A 9,014-nucleotide genomic window follows, 5' to 3' on the forward strand; every position below is an offset into this window, starting at 1 on the left:
TAGTGGGGTGTACAATGGGAGGCAGAACTAATGTGGTGCATGGGATTTTGGTGCAATTAATGTGGCTATATGGAATTTATATTCTTGATTGTGTCACGTGATGAGTTTGGTATTTATTGCAATGCGTACTTCTCTTGTTGGTGAACATTAGTTGCTTATGGGTATTGGGATAGTGCTTCTCTTGACTGATTGTTGTTGATGTTGTGAGATAGATATGTTTGGCGTTTTTTGAGTTTTGTGACTTGTTGTTTGGATTGTGGTGGGTTTTTTTTTTATTTATGATTTTGGTTATCTGGCTACGTGTTTTTTTGTTCATTTATGTGGTTTAGTTTGTGTTGGATTGGAAGTTTTGTGGGTCTTGGATGATTTTTGTGTTACATGATGATGAATGGTTATTTTGCTGGGTATTGGATACGAGGTGGATTGCTAAAAAGGATAAGCTTTTGTTGGAATATCTTTTCGTTTATGGGTTATTGACGCTCTCTGTTTACTAGAGCCAAACTTTATTTTTTTTACCGTGTTTTGGTATCAGCTGCAAACTTTGAGAGATTTGATAATATTTATATGAAAAGTAAAAAAGGTGCGAAACATTTTTGATCTTCTGAAGGGAGTCAAAAAGGATGAATGTTGCTTTTTGGGTTTTAATTTTGTAATGTTTTTAGGTGATTTTATGGTTTTTTAGGGGATTATTGAAATTTTTTCAAGTTGTACTTTGGGTTTCTTACTTTGGGTTGTATTATTAAAACAATGAGTTATACTAGCCTCTATCCTTAGGCGATTGTAATCTTTTGGAGCAACTACTTGGCTGACTCTTTACTGCTACAATTAGAATATTAATAAAATCTACATTATTAGCTGAGCAAAAAAAAAAATAATATGCCTTTTCAATGTTTAAATTGCAGCTAATCAACATGAGATCTAAGTTGACAAAACACTAGGACTAATTGCCAACATTATGTGAAGGATATTGTCACTCAGTTGCACAGTTCTTTTTCCACATCCATTTCAGAAGCCACGAGTTGCAACAAGGATATTTCTCCGAGAGGCTTTGCCAAGGATCTTTGGCAACAAAGAAACTCATGGGACACTTGTTTCATCGTTGGTCGAGACTTCGGTTCCATAGGTAAGCATGCGAATGCTATTGTAGCAACAAGAACAATCTTTTGGGTGTCTAAGTGACTTGTTGGAGGTGATAGACGAGGGTCTAATATATCATTTAACATTATATTTTGCAAAAGGGAATTTGATGGAAACAATGATAAAAGTTCTTGGGGATGCCTTCCCATCAACACTTCCAAAGCTAATACTCCAAAACTATAAACATCACATTTTTTAGTTATAGTCGTTGTGTTAGCAAGCTCTGCCAAAAAAAAATTAAATAAAAAAGTGTGAAAAGAGTGGAGCAAAGAAAAAGGAAAAACAACATATCTCCAATTCCTACCTTAAGATTCCTCAACATGTTCTTCGTATTAATGATAACTTCCTTAATTCAAATGCATTTAAGTATGTGTAATCAATGAATATCTAGTTAATCAAACTAATTTGACAAGAAATTAGTATGCTCCTCGAGCAAAGGCAGTGAAAGCAAATTTGTGGACGAACATTTTGAATTTAAGGGAAAAATATGTAAGGGGTGGTGCATGTATATGGTTGGGGCTTGAATACTTTAAGCGATGAGACAGAGATAATGAATTGTTTGCGTTTGAGGATTATAATGGAGGATTTAAATAATTTCATTATGAAAGAGATTTGCCTTGGGTGGGAAAATGGTTCACATGGTTCGAGGGAGACCTAAAAGAAGATTTGATAAGGTTCTAGTTATGGTAGAATGGTTAGAGGTGTTATTTGCATTAGGTCAATTTTTCCACAGTAGACTGGTGTTGGACCATTTCCCCATATTGATGAGTTTAGAGTAGATAAATTAGGGATCAGGACCTTTCAAGGTAATGGATTTTTGGTTTTTAAAAAAGGGCTCTACAAAAGTAGTACAGGATAATGGAATTTGTTTTGTGTTGATAGGAGATCCAAGTATTGTTTGAGGGTTAAAATGAGCATGACAGAATATTTCCTAAAGTGGAATAACAAGGTGTTTGGTGTAGTTGAGAAAATTATTGAGAAGTTAGAGAATAAAATGGAAAAAATTGATATCTTATGAAACACGAGGGATCGAGTTGGGGAAGAGTGAGGTTAGGGAAAAAAGAGATTATCAGAAGAACTTTGGAGAATATTTTCATTGTGGCAAAAAAATATAAAAAAAGTGGATCAAGGAAAGAGATAGGAACGCGAGGTATTTTCATTGTAAAGCAAAGATGAGAGTCCACAAAAATAATATCTTAGGCCTAAATGTAAATGGAAAGTGGGAGGAGGAGTTGAAGATAATGAGAAAGAAGATATATGAGTATTACAAAAGATTATTTGTTTCAGAAGCATAGGCAAGACCAGCATTATCAGAGGTGACTTTTTATTTGAAGTTTGATAGAGTATAAGGATTTTCTAGAAATGCCTTTCACAAAGCAGGAATTGTATAGTATTGTGATGGCTCAAAGTCCTCAAAACCTTATGGATTCAATCTAAATTTTTTCAAGGAGTGGACAACATTGGAAAATGACTTTTTTTCCTTTTGTTTCCATATATTTGTTTTCTAAAAAGCTGGAAAAAAAATTTGAACTCATCATTTATTGTCTTAGTCCCAGAAATTAACAACCCATCAAAAGTTGAAGGTTATTGGCTGATTGGTCTCCTAGAGTCTACATATACGATAGTGGCAAAGCTGCTTATAGGGAGATTCAAGAAAGTGATAATGGCAATACTAAGTGATACGCAAAAGGCTTTTGTATGGGGCAAATAGACAGTTGATGTGATTTTTTTAGCTAATGAACTAATCAATTGCTTTAAAAAGAAGAAGAATGAACTAGTTAGAGTTATATTGAAGTTAGACTTTTAAAAAAGCCTATGATTCAGTAGAGTGGTCTTTTTTATTTCTAGTGATGGAGAAGATGGATTTTGGAGAAATATGGAAAGGATGGATTCGATAATGTATTTTGATGGTGTAACTATCAATTTGGGTTTACAGATCACCAAGCAAGGAGTTTTATAAGCTACAAAAAAGGTTAAGGCAAGGCAATCCCTTGTCTTTGTTTTTATTTATTTTGGTGACATAGGCATTGCATTTATTATTGGTGAAGGCAGATGGTTACTACAAGAATGTTGAAGTGTGTTTGGAGATAGTACGATATCTCATCTTTAGTTTGTATGTGACATCATAATCTTGCATGAAGCAGACCAAAAAAGTATTACAAACGTTAAAAATGTCTTTTTGACTTTTTAGAAGCTATCAAGGTTTTAAAAAAAATCGTGGTCAAGCTTGCTTATCCCTTATTCAAGAGTGAAGGATACAAGGGGAGAACTTTATGGCAATTTTACAATTCAAAGCAGGTACTTTTCCTTTTAATTAATTTGGGGATGCCTTTGGGTACGTGTTCAAGCAAGATTAATACGTGGGGTGGGATCCAGTGGTTCACCTATTTCAGGAGAAATTGTCAGGATGACAATGTAAGCTATTATCCTTCAGAGATAGGGTTACTCTTATTAACTTAGGACTTTCTTTTCTCCTTTTGTATTATATGTCATTTTTCAATGCACCAAAAGGAGACATTTTGGAAGTTGGACTCCTAGAAAGGAGATGTTTTATGAGGAGGTAGTAAAAACTGAGAAAATATAGCAAAGGTGAAGTGGAGTGTAATGTGTAGACTAAAAGAAAGACAAGGCTTGGGAATCACAAATTTAATAGACAAATATTTTCTTTGATTAGCAAATGTTGGTGAAGATATGGAATGGAAAGGGATTCTTTGTGGAAGAAAGTGATTTTTAAGAAGTATGGAAGAGCAACACAAGACCAGATCCTTTTCAAATCAACCTAAATGGTATGTCAAAAGTGGGGAGGGACATCATTAAAATTCAAGAATTGGAGGGATTATCAAGTTTTATTTGGAACGAGTGTTGTAAGTGGTTGCTAGGAAATGGAAAACATATTCTATTTTGGCATAATGTGCAGTTAGAGGAAAAATCCATCAATATAATTTTTTTAAGAGTTTTTTCAATTAATGAGTAAGAAGGATGCTCAGGTGGTAAATTACTACATGGAGGGCAGTGGGATGGCATCTAGATGGAAATTGGATTTTAGGAGACCTTTATTTGAATAAGAAAAGGAAATGGAAAATCAAATTGGCTTGTTATTGCAAGAAGTCAAAGTGAATGAGAATAAGATGGATAGATTAATATGAAAATTTGATGAATATGGTTTTTTTTTTTTAGTAAGAAAACTTGCATCATTATTAGGGAACTTATCAAATGGTTTTATTGATAATTCATTTAAGAGGATATAGAGGCTAAAGATTCTATCAAATGTCCAATGCTTTTGGTGGCTTGGTATTTGGGGAAGATACCTACAACTGGGTTTCCTATAACAAGGGGAATCACTATCATGGAAAGAGGATAGCCTTTGCCAATGGTGTCGTGTGGTGGTAGAAGAATATATAATCACCTTTATATCCATTGTATGTGGAGTTGAAAATTTTGGAGTGAAATCCAATGTTGGTGGTGATTCTATGGGTGACTACCAAATATGTTTCCTCAATTATTCCAACAATGGAGCTATTTAGGAGGACATGAGGCGAAAATGGAAAGATAGGTCCTTGTTTGTGAGGTTGCCATATGTTTGGTGAAATTAAATACTTTTATTGGGTAAGGGCGATTGAAGGAGAAACGAGTGCGACGGAGGTGGAGTGGTGGTCACACCTGAGAATGACACAAAGATCACTAACGAAAAGCAAATATAGGAAGAGCAAGATGTAGTATGGCAACCTCCTATGCTGAATTTTTAATGTTTAATATCAATAAGTCCACAGTGGGAAACCAAGACCAACGAGAATGGGGGGAGTTTTGAGAAATAAGGAAGGAACATGTTAGTAGTGTTCTTGGAGCCCAATGGAGTGTGATATTCCAACCTTGCTGAAATTCAAACAATTAAGGCAACCCTTGAAGTCGTTTACCAATCTCCATAATTAAGTAAATAAGCACTCATTATTTAATCAAAATCGAGTGTAACAATCCCATCGATTTTGAATTCAAGTAAAAAATCATGGAAATTGTAGAAATTGTTCCAACAAATTGGCATCTTGAAAGATTATAAAGGATGTGTACTTTTTTAAAATATTTTCAGGAAGCGAATAGGTGCATGGACGCAGTTGCTAAAATGGGAGTGGAGAGGTACGCAATGTTCATGGCATGGATTTGAAAGGTAACCAAGGGATGTGGTCAGATCTAGTCGAAAGTACATCAAATATCTTCTTTCTTTGATGCGGTTTTGTTATTGACATTAATGGGAAAATGGTTGGCTTATGTTTTATCTCCCAAGTTGTGGTTTGGTGATTAGTTTTGATTGAAAGAATGATGTTGCTTGATTGATGATGATTGAATTTGAATGTATGAGATGCTTTAGGTTGAAAAATGGAAAGGATGAGCATGGTATGCCTCATCTGGGCTGTTTTGGGTTAAGAGTGTTTTATTGTGTACTTTGTGCCCAAGGCTTAAATGAACTTTCTTTTATAATGAATTGCAAGTGTCTAAAGGTATTTGTAAACCCGAAAAGAGATATTCTTCTTTTTTTTTTTAACACGGTAAAATGTTGGCTTAGCAAAAAATTAAAAAAAAAAAAGACAAGATGCTATATATAATTTAACATGTGTAGCACATTCGAGAACTAAATAAGCTAGGGAATGGAAAAAATATGAAAATGTAGTAGTAGTAGTAGTAGTAGTTATAGTGGAACAACTAACCTGGAGCTACATAACCATAAGTACCGGCCAAAATGGTTTGATTGGATGAATCAAGATCTAACATTCTAGCAGCTCCAAAGTCGGCAACAAAAGCTTCCAAGTTTGAGTTTAACAAGATGTTGTGACTTGATAGATCTCGATGGACTATTGGAAGTGAGCAGTCATTATGCAAGTAAGACAATGCATGTGCTATGCCATGGATGAGGTCAACTCTTTTTGACCAATCCAATTCTATAGCTTCAACATCCTTTGTTAGGACACTACGCAAGCTGCCTCTTTCCATGTATTCATATATCAAAAACATGCTCCGTTGATGTACACAGAAACCATGTAGCTTCACAATATTTCGATGACAAACTTCTGATAAAAATTTTATTTCATTCATGAAACTTTTGTCAAAATTTGGATCCTCAGCATTTAGATGATGAAGCTTCTTCAAGGCCACTGTTTTGCCACTAGGTAGTTCCGCCTTATAAACACTTCCATGACCACCAATTCCAATACAATACCTAATGTTAAAATCCTCTATCACTTTAATAATTTCTTCGTATGCTATCCTTCCATCATAGTTCAAAATGGAGAACAAATTTCCAGTTTTAGATTCTTGCATTCCATTGTTACTCTTCAAGTTAGATCGTGAAAATAATAAATATCCATAAATCAAGAAAGCAGGGAATGCCGCAAGAGGAAGAAATATTTTGAGATGGTTAAGGATTCTCTTCCTCCTAGTAATTAAAGAACAGGTATAGGGTGATAAATCCTTGTTACCCACCAATGACTTGGAATAAATCTTATAACAGTTGTGACCTATGTAATTCTTGTGAATATCAGGGAAAGAAGTAAGAAAAATTGGAGCAATACCCGAGAGCTTATTGTAGCTAAGGTCCCAATTATCCAAATGTGATTAAATTTCGTAAGGGTAAAGGTATCTCTCCGCTTATAAAGTTATGACTAAGATTAAAAGAAATTAGCCTTCTAAGGTAGCCAATTTGAGAAGGGATCGGTCCATTCAAGTTGTTTTTAGAGAGGTCCAATGAGATTAGCTTTCTAAGGTAGCCAATTTGAAAAGGGATCGGTCCATTCAATTTGTTTTTAGAGACGTCCAATGAATAAAGTGCTCTTAAATTCCCAATTTTTTGAGGTATTGGACCTTCTAAAATAATTGATTGAAGGTGCAAAACATTCAAAGAAAGAGACAAAGATGAAGGGATTGAACCAACAAGCATATTGTTGGATAAATCTAAATAACTCAAAACCATTGGACTGATGAAAGAGATAGGACTACTGAGAATATTATTGGACAAATTCAGAGTTTCTAAAAAAATCAACTGACTTAGAGTAGAAGAGATTGAGCCAACGAGCATATTGTTAAAAATATCCAAAGAAGTCAACATGGTCAACCGATCCAAGGTAGAAGTGATTGAGCCAACAAGCTTATTGTTGGATAGATTAAGAGTAGTCAAATTGGTCAATTTACCCAAAGTGGAAGGAATTAGACCAACTAGCTTGTTGTTAGACAAATCCAGAGTAATCAAGTTCTTCAGTTCCCCTATTTCTGGAGGGATGTAATTGTAGAACTGATTAGATCTCATTTCCAGATGAGTAAGATTACTCAAAAAGCCGAGGGCAGATGGAATTGATCTAGTAAGGTTATTCCAACTCAACTTTAAAAGAACAAGACTTTTCAAGTTTCCAAGTTCCTGGGAAATGGAACCACTGATTTCATTATGGGAAAAATCAAGCTCTGCTAACTGGCTCAAGTTTCCGAGTGAAGGTAACTCACCTGTTAGATAATTCCAGTTAAGGTAGAGGTTCTTGAGTTTTGATAGAGTAGCTATTTCGGGTGGAATGCTTCCATTGAGACCATGATCATTAAGATTAAGATGAACAAGGTTCGGAAAGGAAGAGAAGTTCATTTTTCCAAACTTAACACCAACCTTAACGATGTTAGGCGGTGGATAAATGTCGGTGATGCTTCCATCATTGTTGCATGATATACCAGGCCAATTGCACCGATTGGAGATGAGGTTGTTGTAGCTACTCCACCAACCACTCTCGAGCAAAGCTTGTGCCTCTAATTCTAGTGATAATTTTGTTCCTATTATAGTTGAAGCAGAGGAAAGAACAACAATGGTAGTCCATAACCCCAATATTATGAAAGTGATCATGGAGGATGCCATGTTAAGCTTTTTTTTTATAAGATCAATTACATCATGTGAATGAATTTATAGAAGGTTTATAATTGATTCAAGGTGTCAAATTACCAAATTGCATCATGTGACTATGAATAGTAAACACTGACTTTTGTAACCTGAAAATTGGAAAGGTCTTCGTCAGCTTCTTATTTTACATCTGTGGGCTGTGATGAAAATGAAAAGGTATGTCCATGGTCTTTATTATATGTATACACATATAGAGTTTTTGCTACTAATGTATACTTAAATATCTTCTTGGTCTTCCTTATGCTTTGCCTGGCTAACCAGAATGTTGAGACTATTATTCATTTTTCTCTCAATGATCTCAGAGCAACCAAAAACCGAGGGGGGCTAAAAGTCCAACACAGGCTGAATATGCCACCACCCTTATCCTTTGCAAAGCAAATAGGAATATATCCAGGGGGATTGACCTTAGAGAAAGACCAATCTTGCTAAACCAGATGAGCTTAAGAGATAAAAGCTTTGGCTCATAAGTCCTTTTTCTATATGAACAAGGTGATTGTTGCCCTCTCGAGGTCCACTCGTATGGGAATTAATTATAGAATGATGTTATATTTGACAAAAGTGTCAACAATTACAGATAATTGTATGGATTTTGATAAGGTTTTGTAATCTAAGTCAAGGTGTCAAAGTACCAAATTGCGCGTGATGACTTGAAGAGTCAAACACTGACTCTTCTAACCCATAAATATTGCACATTTAAGATGAAAACGCAGCACCAGGTCCTACTGTGGGAAGGGAACAATTTTTCATAGAGCCCTCTGTCTTTTTGTTTGCTAATGATGTATACTTCCATATCTTCCTGGTCTTTTCTTATCCTTCGCTAGCCCAGAAAACTAAGGCAAGTTCCTCGTTGTCTTCTCTGTCTCATTGTTTACATAGCAGCCGATATTTCAACAAGAAAGGGGATGAGGGGTCCAGCACTGGTTGCCTTTGCCCTTTTCCTTTCCTATGCGAATAA

At 35.2% G+C, this 9,014-nt stretch overlaps 1 pseudogene; it reads right to left on the minus strand.

Moving 5' to 3' along the window:
* LOC18601492 lies at positions 867-8,007 on the minus strand (annotated as a pseudogene).

Source organism: Theobroma cacao, chromosome 4 (genome assembly GCF_000208745.1).
Source record: "Theobroma cacao cultivar B97-61/B2 chromosome 4, Criollo_cocoa_genome_V2, whole genome shotgun sequence".
NCBI classification, from domain to species: Eukaryota; Viridiplantae; Streptophyta; class Magnoliopsida; order Malvales; family Malvaceae; genus Theobroma; species Theobroma cacao.